The sequence below is a fragment of the Pteropus alecto genome, unplaced genomic scaffold (genome assembly GCF_000325575.1).
Source record: "Pteropus alecto unplaced genomic scaffold, ASM32557v1 scaffold5, whole genome shotgun sequence".
Classification (NCBI taxonomy): Eukaryota; Metazoa; Chordata; class Mammalia; order Chiroptera; family Pteropodidae; genus Pteropus; species Pteropus alecto.
Window position 1 is genome coordinate 17,825,338 of NW_006441953.1, and position 12,944 is coordinate 17,838,281.

The 12,944-nt window shown below is 39.8% G+C and overlaps 1 non-coding gene across 1 annotated transcript; it reads left to right on the forward strand.

The window, feature by feature from the left end:
- Window positions 1-6,162: 6,162 nt before the first annotated feature.
- On the forward strand, window positions 6,163-6,292 carry LOC112485732. The gene has a single exon (XR_003048520.1). It is a non-coding gene; the product is annotated as a small nucleolar RNA SNORA31 (small nucleolar RNA).
- The last annotated feature ends 6,652 nt before the right edge of the window (window positions 6,293-12,944 follow it).

A 12,944-nucleotide genomic window follows, 5' to 3' on the forward strand; every position in this document is an offset into this window, starting at 1 on the left:
AGTTCTTTTATGGCAGGACTGGACAGCTGCTTGCACCTGCCTTAACTTTTTTTCAGGCTAAAGTTATCTATTCCAGGATCCTATGTCATGCACTGTAAAGCTTTGATTTCAATCAGTCACTAACACAGGAATTTGGCTATATTTGAAATTCCTTGCAGAGGAAAAAAATGGCCAAGGCTTATGACAGTATTGCTTCTCACACCCTGGCCAAAGTGGACTGGCTCTCCATTACAGCAAGAATGCATATTGCATTCTCACTCTTAAAGTCAGAGAGTCATTGCATTTTGGCCCCAAAAGTGACTTTAGAGTTCATGTTTTCCAACTTATTTATTTTACATTTTTCTGTAACATCATAGTAACATTTCTTGTTCCCTTATAGCAAATATCCGAGGCCCCTAATTTAATTAACAATATAGAACATTTGTACTATAGGTGGCCATTAGAGGATATCAAGTCAAAGAAATGAGATTTAGCAACTCATTCAAAGACTCCAACTTATGACTCCTGACATTTAAGAGAGATGTCCAGCGGACAGATTAACCATCCGTTCGTGTATATTCTCCAATTTCCATCCTTAATTTTGTAAAGGCATGAGAGAACAACATGCCTGGGCCACATTTTCCTTAGCCTCTTGCTCAAATATATTCACCAAGTCGAGAGTGAGATGTATCCTCTCTTTATAATCAGGGTTGGTATGTCATTCACATAAGCATGATTCAAGATATTGACCACGCTGTCAAGTGGCATTATCTCTACGCAGATCCATGTGATAAATTCCTTCTTGAATTTAGTTTCAGGGAATGATAACACTTATGTTTGCTCTTGTCACAAAGTGAAACCCCTGTAGCCTATCATCTTTCTCTTTTTACCTTCACTGCCAGAAAAACATGAACCAAATTTATTGCTAAATGTTGTAATCTGATCAACTCTGGTGTCTAGAAGTATTTACTTCTTGTTTTCTTCTTAAATATTTTATTTCTAAATTGCCTCCAGCAATTTTAGAAGTATGTAGATTGACAATAGAAATTTAAATTAATAAAATGGGAAAAATCATTGGTCAGACTTGCCAATGACATTTGTCTGTGCAGAGGCCTCTCTGCCAACATTTCCATTTGTAGAGTAGTGAAGAGATCTTGTGTTTTGTGTCAGGAAACCTGGGCTTAACTCTCAGCTACACAGCTTACTTGCTGAATAACCTCAGAAAAGTCACCTAGCTTCCATTTTCTCATTTCTAAATAGGGGCATTAATGCTGTTGATCTACTAGGTTGTTGTGACAACCAAATAAGAAAATGTGGGAGATGCTTTCTAAACAGCGAGTCACTCTAGAAATGTTCGTTGTTGTAACTTCCACATTCTGTCTTACAGTTCTGATCCTCTCTATTTTAAACAATATATCTTTGTGGGGGTTTTAAAATAAGTTGACAAATTCACAATGAATTCACAAATTCTTTGATACTCCTCCTTTTAAGAGAGGCAGCCTAATTTCTCTTCCCTAGAGTGTGGGATATATTCAGTAAACTTGTTTCTAGCAAATGGAATGTGGCAGAAGTGACAGTGTGTGACTTGTGAGACTGGGTCATGAAAAGCATTGTGGCTTCTTCCTTGCTTTTGCCCTTAGTCAGTCTTTGTAGGTGAAGCCAACTGCCATGTTGTGAGGACACTCCAGCAGCCCTACAGGGAGGTCCGCGTGATGAGCAACTGGAACTTCTTGTCAACAGTCATGTGAATGTGCCATCTTGGGAGCGGGCTCTTTGTCCCCAGGCAAATCTTAGAAGACTGCACCCTCAGCCAACTTTTTGGCAACCGAATCCTGAGACACTTCAAGCCAGAACCATCAGCTAAGAGGCTCCTGAATTCCTGACCCTCAGAAACTCTACAAGAGAATGAATGTGTATTCTTGTTTAAAGAGCCTAAATTTGGGGGTAATTTGTTAGACATCAATAGATAACTAATAAAGTGTCCATAGTTACCTGTCCGTCCTCTTGGAGAAGACAACCGAGGACAAATAGCAGAACTTACTCTTGCCAGATGTTCTAATTAAAAGAATTCAAGTGCCCAAATATGTTAGAATCATTGCGTTGGAAATCACCTTGGAGTCATGTGGTGACAATTTTCTCCTTTTACAGATGGGAAAACTCAGAAGTACAGAGATTAAATGAGATTCTCAAAAACTTAAATAAATGACAAAATTTGAGAGACCCTTCCTTGATCTTCTATTTGATGTCATCTTTCCTTTCTTTCTTCTTTTTTTAATGATTTAAAAAAATCTTTTATTTTTGAGCACAGACCCAAAAACAACAGAACAGTTCAAAATTAGTACTCACTTTCTTTCTACTATGCTGTGCTATGTTTCCTTTTTTTTTTTTTTACCAGAAAATGTGCCAACCAATACTTTTCAGTTTGTGATATCATTTTACAAAAGAAAGGGTGTCCTTCAGATAAGGAAATTGCACAAAATGAATAAATGTTGATGTGAACACCTGCTATTTGTAAGATAATGTACAGGATCAAGGAAAATTAGTTAAGTCCAAATTCCAGCCCTTAAGGTTCTCACAATCTGGTAGAGACAGGATGTTCTAAGCGCAGTCAGAACAATGAATTATGAGATATTGGAGGACAGAGAGATTACGTGTGGGAAAGAAAAATATGTTTGGCCAAGAGCCCACAGTATATGTCCTATAATCACTCTCCCATGGTAATGTCTAAAGCCAGTCTTCAAAATTAATATGCCAGGATGAAAAAAATATTTTAAAGATTTTTAGACAAAACTCTTCAATGTAGTCTTAGTGGCTAATTTTATTCATGTATACAAACTACTCTTGAGCACCAGGTGCTGTACTAGACTCTGGGCAAACACATAACAATTTACATTCAGACAGAGATAGCTCAAGAATTTCTACGTAAGGTAAAACTAAGGAGGTAGCAACCTGGTTGGAAGATGGAACTGAGCATTTGTCTGGAATCTGCATTAGGCAACGTGACATTTTTACACAGGGGTTTTATGAGGATTTTCTGAGTTGATGGCATCATGGCCCTTGGAGCCACTACTATATATGTATTGAATATGGGAACAGTTCTCGCCTTTGACACCAAATCATACCCTTCTCCCCTTTCTTGCATTCTCTCTTTTCAAACCGCGGAAAGAACCAGGCTGTAATATTTATTTGCTAAAATTTCAAGACCGAGAGATCTCAGAACAGATGCTCTGAAATGACAGTGAGGGTTTCACCAGTGCCGATGTAGATATAGCCGTTACTATACTGGAGAAGGGCGGAAGGCAGTGGGGTAGGGATAATAAATGCTTATTATTTAAATGGCTAAGTTTGGCGGGGAATTTGTTATGCAGCAATAGAAAACTGAAAACAGGTGGCAGATGCTCTTTGTTCCAGGTCACCTGGGCTTGGGCACTATCGTGGTGGTGGTAGGACTGTGGGGGCTTAGAATACTTGTCTAGGGATGGGGCTCCCATGCAGAAATGGCAAAATGCCTCTCCAGAGTCTGGACACTGAGATATATGTTTGAAGGGACATTTAGGCTAAACTTTTTCTGAGGATAGAGGCCATACAATAAGCCTTCCCATCCCTCACAAAAGAGGAAAGAAGAGTTGATATGGACCAGATAAGATGCTTTGAGCTACGCTCAACTTGGTAATGTCATTTTCTAACCACATAATTGTTAGCTGCAAAACCAAAATTTATTTCCACTAAGTACGAAGTCCAGGGCTGAAGAATCTTAATTACAGTAAGGGGTTAGTTAGTAAGTGGAAGACAACCGTTACAAATTCAACAATACAACTTTTCAGGAAATACATTATAGTTTGCTCTGATGAATGAGGGTGAGGTTAGTAATCTCGTATTTTGTAGTCTTTTTTTCTCTTCGTCTTTTCTCTTTTGGATTTTGTAGGTAGCATAACATATAATAATAGAATAAATACTATTAAAAAGAACTTCCCAGTTTGAGAGGTGGTCTCAATAATCATTACCATAGTTAATCCTGTAATTTGGCTATATTGATTAATTTGAATATTATGAGAAAATGGAGACTAGGGGGTTAGGTGACCTGCCCAGTGACATTTACCTCTAAGTTAATCTTCTGAATGCCTCACCAAACCGCAAAAATCACTGTATTGAAAAGTTCATTCAAATGTATTCAGTAGGAAAGAAGAGAAAATCAGTAGCTTCTGACCTTTTTTGATTTAGAATATTCTAAAAGCTATCTTTAATTTAAAAATAAGAGTCTGCACTTAAAAACAAAGAGACACTATTTTCTTGGTCTCAACTAAGTATTTCCTTTTATTATGATGTTAAACTATTATGAAATATATCAAGCTCATTTGATGTCATAATTTGAATTTCTTAAATGTTTATTAGAATATGAAACGTATCATTAAACTATCTTTTTTTCTTCAGATAATTTTTTCTAAGTTCTTACATTTAATACTAAACTAGAAATTAAAATTCAAGGGCAGTCTCATAGTAGGGTGGGGATTTTAACGTAGTTTTGGCAGTTTATCCCAGAAGAAATAAATGCACCAGACACAAACATGTTCCTTTATTTCTCTTGGTGACCTGATCCTACTGTTCATAGAAAAATTCCCTTTTAGATGAGTCATAGGCAAAATTTACATTAGGAAAAAAAAAAAGGATTAAGAATGAAGGCAATTATTTACATCTTGCAGAATCCCTTGAGAATTTGATAAAACTATGATTATCTCCCTAAATAAACACATACACAGGAAGACTGCATGAAAATGGGGGGGGAGGTTCCCCCCATCTAGATAATTTGGAAAGGATGAATCATTTTCTCTGAAAGAGCTATATCACTCAGCTAGAAAAGGAAGATTAAATTAGAACAAAGGAGTTTAAAAAAATAACTTCATAAGATCAAGACTAAGAACTGTTAAATTAACATAACTCTTGTCCACACATCAAGAAATTAGAACTCCAGTGTACATGATTATTTACATGTAGCCAGATGAAGACAGGGAATAGACTTATTGAATAATTTTATCTTTTTGATTCACCTACTCTGAAGATAAATATACATTTTGCTTCTATTATTTTTTCATTGGCTGCTAAAAGTAACCCACAGAATATAAATCTTTACAAACACTAAATATTTTTAAATTATAATAAACAAGTCAGAGAGAATTTTAAGATGATGTAGTAGAGTGGTTTCAAACTATTTTTTCTAAGCAATGGGACTCTTAACAGTATCATAAAATATAACAGATTAAAATGGCATTTTTAGCAAAAATTATCTTCATATGTTAAAATTAAAACATCTCCTTATTAAAATATCATTCCAAGTGGCTGTTTTGTTTAACAAAACATTTAGAAATAGACCTGATGGAAAAGAGTGACAGCCTCATCACCCAACGGGTTTTTGTATTTAGTTTTGGTTACTCAGTAACTATCAAGAAAATTCTGATTTTTATATAAATTTAGTTGTAAACAGTAACAATTTTTAAATGATCACCTTTTGGTCTCAAGGTAGTCTTTAAATAAATAAAGATGGGAGGAAATGCTTTATTCAAAGTCTACATAAAAACTGAATAGCACATGAGAAATCTCCAATTTATAAAAATTAATATATAGCTCATTTGAGTTATATATGCTTAAATTTATTTATTGTAATAAAATGTATATAACATAAAATTTACCATTTTAATCATTAAGTATACGTTCACGATGCTGTGCAACCACTATCCACTTCCAGAATTTTTTCATGATCCTGAACCATTTACTTTTTTTAAAATGTTTTTCAGTACACTTTTTAAACTTCCTTTATGAAGATTCACATTAGACAGTTAATTATCAGCCGCCTAATCCATGTCATTAATGAGAAATTACTGTTTACAGCATATTAGAAATATTAAGACCAGGAACTCATTACATAGGTTTTTCGCCCTGCCCTGCTCACCTCATCCATGTGTGACAGCTCATCCAGAGCAGGACTCCCCAGGAATTCTACCCACTCTGTGCATTCTTCTAACCAGAGAGAGGATGAAGCAGTGAGTGGGGCCTCTGAAAAATGCCTCGTTTGACATTAATCAAATCATTTGTTTTTAATAACCAATTTTTAAACAGTAAAAAATGAAATTTGAATCAAATGTTTGCAAAGCTCCTGAAGCACCTCGCAGAACAATTAAAAAATTTGGAACGTATCTATTTGACAGACCTGGAGCAGTTCCTGTCTGCTGCTAAGGTTCCTGGGCAGATGCAAGACAAAAGGGTCCTCACGCTTTCTTCCTGGCTGTGGCAGCCAAGATTGAATGGGGGAAGTACAGTGAAGGAATGTGGAGTTTGCACAACTCAGAAATCACACCTTTTAAACAGCTGAAGAGCGTGTTTTACTCCAAAGAAGAATCTAAAATACAAGTTTACAAAAGAAGCGTTGGGGGAAAAAAAAATGGTCCACTCAGTTATCTGAGGCACACAGAATTAAAGGACCTGGACAAGTACCACTGTCTGTGGTTAGACAGAGAAGAAACGGCCACCAAACAGCACTGCTTTTACTGTTTGACCCTGCCATTCCAGGTAGCAACATCTCTTTATGATTCTAATCCTTAAAAGATAGTTTCAACTCTGCTCACAAAAACCATTTCACCTCTCCCTACCTGAAAAATGAGAAGTTCAAACGTGGCATGCAAAAACCTGCTATCTTCCTGGGAGGTTTTACTGAAATTCATCACCACTTGTCTAGTCTGGTCTTAGAATCATCCTAAATTAAAAGCAAGTCTAAGCAACTACAGGAATTGGCATAAACACTTCAAATATCATTTGCAGAACAGACTGCTCGGCAAAATCTGTCTTCTGCTGTAAGTGGCCCCTCTATGACTAGGCTCCGATACCTGTCCCCACTTTCACCCCACCCACCCTTCTGTTCAATCAGGTTCAATTTAGTGATATTTATTAAGAACTGCCAGGTATGACAGACATTTCAAACAAACAGTTAACATTTACTGAGTATTACTATGTGCCAGGCAATTTTGCATCTACGTATTAGTAAATTTGTTTCAATATCCTAAATTGCCTACATATATATTTGTTCTTCACATTATCCTTTGAACTGGTTTTAACATCTTTCTGGTTCCCTCATGAATCAGTGAGTTAAAGTCTTTAGTATGTGTTCATTTTTATATTTGTATGGAGTCATTTTTTTTTTACCTCTTTGATAATTATATTTTAGCACCTTATCTTTAGATGAAAAATTGAAGATGAATATGAGCGTATGTGATAAAGTAACTAGAAAGCAAAAGCAGCAAAGAGAGGGTGAAGGGGCAGAATCATCAGAGAGCTCCTAATTAGAATGTCAAAGCCTTGGCATTGTCTGTCATAATACCACGTACAGTGCTTAGCACATAGTAGGTGCTGAATAAATATTCACCAAAGGAGCTAGTTGCTTGGGAAACCAGACAGACAGACAGACAGACAGACAGACAGACAGATAGATAGATAGATAGATAGATAAAATAAGCAGCAACTAGGGGGGAAAACATGAAGCTATCACGCATGAATAACTTGTAAAGATGCTGAATCCAATTTTTAAAAGCATGATGGAAACCTACGGGGAATAGTAATACATTTAAAAACACTAATTGTGCCAGTAAAACTCTTCCTCTGGGCTTTTGGGGATAGAGAGGGTCAGGAAGGCATTTCTCTCAGGGAAAAATGTGAGCCCACGAGCACAAACTTGGTCTCTCCCTTCTGCTAACATTTGCTATCTTTTCCTCCATTGCTGCCATCCTAGATAGTTTTAAATCCTGCCAAAGAGATGAAGAGGGCCCCTCCACCCCTGTGAGGCTGTATGCCCTTCACACCATGCTCCTCACAAATCAGATTTTCCTTGGAATTGCCCCGACCTTCTTGGGCACCTGCAGCCTGACCAGGCTGGCCTTCACCAACACAACTCTCAAGGGTGACCCACAAGGGTTGCTTGGGCTCCACAGCCCTTGGCTTGCAGCCTAGGACTGGACCCAAGAGAGGAGAGAGGCTCTTGTCTGGTGGTGCAGGGGGTGGAGAGGAGATTCCCAAATCACAAACTAAGGAATTCCATAAATGTTGGACTTTTCATGAGTGCTGGTGTTACAGAGAGGGATCAGAGTACAATTTTCACAAGTTTGGCGTTTTTTACTTATAGAAGAATGTATGGCCCAACGATTCTGTGCCAGCAAAGATAGAATATTATTTAGCCAAAAGGAAAAAAAAATTCAAAACTGATTTCATAGACTGAAGATCTGACTTAATTCTGCCCTTGCTGCAAGGTAGACAGAGAAGAGGATGTCTCAGCTAAAATAGCCTTTCTCCAAAGATGCAGGGCCACTAAAACTAACACTTTAAGTTTGCCTAAGTAAAGTTTTTTCTTAACACAGCATGTGCTCAATTAGACATCAAATGCTCAAAACCACTACTGTAGGTCTCATGTCAGGGTGAAGCAAAGATTTGTTTGTGTTTTTTCTCTTATTTAAGTGATTCCTAGTGTTTCACATACAGCATTTATCCAGCAAACCAAACAAAATAGAAAAGTAATCAACAGAGACAGCATTCTCAAGTGTAAGAACAAAGAAATACAAGTCTAGAGCCCAAGGCAACTTTAGATTTTCTATAGATTGAATTTTAATAGACTTCTGTGGATTGTGTCCTTTCAGAGAAGCACTTTCACTGGAACATGGAGCATGCATCCTCACATCCAGCCAGCCTGGCCCAAGCAAGATCCCTGACCCAGACCTTATCCGGTGTGCCACAGTTTCTAATACTTTGTTATAGAGTGTTCTCTCTGGACCACTGACTTGACATGTTGCTTAACCACATGTGAGTCATGTAGTCTTTCTGGGTTTTAATTTCTTCTTCTAGAGTTAATGATATTCATTCTCTTCCTACCTGACGGGGCCGTTAAGAGGAGTAAGTAGAATCATAGATTGCTAGTTCTCACATTTTAATTTTCCTTATAGAGAAACAAGTACCCAAAGAGATGAGAGGCTGGCCTCAAGATACACAGCCGAGTGGCAGAGCTGGGATTTGAATCCAGATCTGCGCTTTTTAACTGTATAAGCTTAGGATGTCAAATGACCAGGCTTTGTCCCAAACAGAAGTCAGGGAACCAACAACAGCGTAGTAGAAAAGAACACACCTACGGAGTCGGACATCCCTGAGGTCTGCCGCTTTCTCTTTGCGTGAGTTTGGGTTTGACCTTGGGTGAGCATGTGAACGTTCTATGCCTGTATTTTTCTATTTATGAAATATCAACAATGATACCTAACTCGCTAGTTTTTTGTAAACATGAAATGGCAAAGTGGCCAGGTCCACATCGCTTCAGTGCTGTCTTTTTCCACGCCTTTTAATCTTCCCCCGCCAGGCCTGTGCACTTCAGAAATATTCGCCTTGATCAAACAGTATAGCTCCCCCATATCTTCTTTCTAGTTTCAGAAATTCCCCCAATTCATTCATTAGTCAGCAAATACTCACCGAATACCTAGTGCGTGCCAGGCACTGTTCTAGGGGTCAAGGGTGCAGCCCACATTTCTGAGCCTTACATTTTCTATTCTAGAGCCGAGGGTGTGCGTGGGGTGGGGTAAGAAAATGGAGAAGTAAGCCGTAGTGCATGTACAAAGCGCGTTAGGAGGTGACAAGTGTCATGGAGGAAAACGAAGCAGAGAAGAGGGAAGAACAGGATCCGTTAGGAGTGGGGACTACATGTGTGGTTTGGAAAAGTCCTCTCTGAGAAGGTGACATCTGAGCAAAGACCCAGAGGTGGCAGGGAGTGAATCAATAACAAACCTTTTCCCCTCCAAACCAGAGATAACACAGACAGCGCCAGGAGAAGCCTAACATGGGCCTAATCAGATTCTCAGGAAGGTTTCAATGGAAACGGCTGAGTCCTGGCTGTGTGCAGCTTTGAAGAAGAGGAAAAAAACCGATTGGAGTACCAAGCTCTGAGAGTGGCTGCAAGGGGCCCCAAGAGAGGCTGTGGTCACCACTGATGAAAACAACTGCCCACTTCCCCACTTCTGAGATGAGGGGACAGAGGCAGTTGTGTTAACAGCCCGCTCCCTGGCCCGGTTCCTCTTGGCCTTTCTGAAGGAAGATGTGCATCTCTGGGTGAAAACAGTCAACAGAGAGGCTCTTCTGGGCTTGCGACATATGTCCTCCTTCTTTGAGCTTCCAGGATGGCCTTGTAAATCCATACTCTTTCTACCGCTGGCTTTTTTAGCCAGCGAGAGCTGGAGAGGCCTTCACCCTTACAGCCAGCTAAGGCCAGAAGGCACACTGGGCGGTATCTCGCCCTCCTGGAGCTCACCCACCGGTCAGCCGGCTGGCTTGGGAAAACAACTTTTTTTTCCTCTTCTTGGAAAAAAGTCATTTGAATTTTAGAAAGTGGTAACTACTGTGGGGCTCTCTATAATTAAACCTCAATGCCATTTTCCTCCTAAAACTCTCAGGTGAGGTAACAGTTCTCTTTACTGTCGATTCAGGAAGTTTTACCCAAGAAAAAAAGGAGGTGTGTGGGGCGGGGGAGCTGTTTGCCAAATCAGGAAACGTGAATTAACTGACAAGGAGCTGAAAAAAAAGAGACTGAGGCAGCCGAGAAGGGAAGTGGGGAGAGCGAGAGGCAGAGTCCTGCAGATGGCCGCCCTTGGGAAGCGCAGGACCGTCTTCGTGGCGAGTAGATTCTGCTGGTCAAACCTTCCTTTTGACTGTGGATTGCTTAAAAAATTTTGGATGGAAAGAAAACCCCAAACTTTCTGCTGTCTTCATGGAAGGAAAACTTAAGGCATTAACAAGCGTTCCAGCCTCTGCAACGTAAACACCCACCTCGGGCATGGAAACTGTTGCTCTCAGAGTTTGCATGGGTTCCCTGTTTCACACCACAAACCTCACCACAGCTTTCTGCCCAATGTATGGTTTCAAACAATGAATACATTATGGAGATCAAATAGGACTTTCCTCCCCCCGCCTCCCTCCCCCCCTTCGCTGGTATTAGGCCTACCTCATGGTTTCAAACATGGTTGGCACACCCTGAGGACAGAGAGAGAAGAAAGCCCTGTTTTTAAGCAGGTGTTCAGGAACCAAGAATGAATCACTTTGGAAAAAACGAAGGCAGAATGCAAGTTCGTCTGTCACCAGATCTGTAGTGCATTTTAGAAACTACAAGTAACCTTTTCATTTTCTCTTTATCTCTTGGTTTTATCTAGAAATGGGAGTCTAGTGTCTGAAATAAAAGGAATTTTATCCAAAGAGGTTTTGTCTTAAACAGCTTCCCCCCCAACCCCTATTGATTCTACTACTGAATTTCCACATTCAGTATTGATTAGGGCTGTTGGAGTCAGCCCTATGCTACATAAAAATGATTTAAGACATAACCCCTACCTTAAGAAGCTGAAGTCTGTTTGGGGAGACAAACTGATTAAACAGATCGTTTCAACAGGGAGAGCCACCTGTTAAAATAACTGTAAGCCTGGCTCCTTTAAAATGCCTTCCAGCAGCCTCAGGGATGGGGGCTCAGATGGGAAGATATTTGAGAAAGTGCTTTCGACAGTGCCAGGTGGTATGGTTCGTATGGTTCGTCAGTTAGCTGAAGCAGGAGAACAGTGGCACACCCCCACACCCCGGCAGAAGCTTCCCAGTTCCCTCCACTCCCACCGAACTAAGGCACATGCATCGGCCAGTTGCCAGTTTACCAGGAGAAGAGCCCAAGATGCCAAACATCAGAGGAAAAGAGAAAAAAATGACTCAAAATTATAATTATAAAATGATAGGGCATCCAAAGCGTCCAGGGATTGAACACATGTGTATCAAGTCGACATATGAAATCTGTTCCTAAACAGATCTAAATTTAGATGTGTGCTTTCCTCATTTGCACAGCAAGGGCATTGCTGGGGGGACGGAGCAGAGGAACGGGGAGGCAGATATTTTCCCCCTTCCGCAGGCCCCCTTCCCTGCTGCCCTCTCCTTTTAGCCCTGCATGACCTTGGATAAGACACTTTCTGCTTTTTGGTTTCCCGCTCATAAAGTAGGCATTAAAAATCTCTTTGCTTCCAGCTGCTTGACAATGACGCTGAAAAGATTTATGCACTGCTTCTGGCAGAATCACCTGAGCTGGCTAACGGAGCAAATAACGTGTGTGCCCTTAGTGAGGAGAACAGAGAAGCAGAAGACCCACATTTTATTTCACTGTACTCCTTGCTGGCTAATTAGAAAACAGATTCTTTAAGGCTCAGGCCCAGAGAAAAAAGCCCAAAGCGTGAAAGAGACCAAAGAGAATTACATCATTTCCTCCGCATCTTCCCTCAGGGCATCCTGGTACTGGAGAGAATGACTCAGGCCACAGAAATGAAGCAAAAACAGCTCAACTTCCAATATTGATTATTTTGGACCAGAACCTTATACAGAAGAGGATACTTTTTTAGAAAAATAAAGGAGCGAGGCAAGCAAAGAGGGTGGTTTTCTGATGGGCTGAAAACACAGCAGAGAGGGAAACTGAAGGTAAATTATAGCATGTACTGTTCCTTCTTCCCTCCATATAAAAATCAAAACAGCGTACAGACATTACTCAACTAAGTTTTAGGAAATTCAGATTCAGTCAAATTCTTGGAATAGAAGCATTGGATTAAAGTCTTACACTTAAAAAAAAATCATATTATTATAGGAATGTCAGATGCAATTGGGCAGATAAATTGTCTGAAGATCTTTTCATTTCGACTACTGCAAGTAGCTGTTTCTCTTTTATTGAAATTGTAAAGTTTCCTGCCATGATAATGCCTAATTAAATTCATTCCTTTCCCTCTAGCAATAACATGCACTTAGAAATCTATTGTTCTTGCTCAGGTGATGGTAGAATACTGACATTTACATAGGAATACAAGTTGCTTCCCGCCCGCCCCCCTCCCCCCGACCCCCAGTTAGTCCAGAACACTCAGAGGAACCCCAGAAAGATCCTTGGG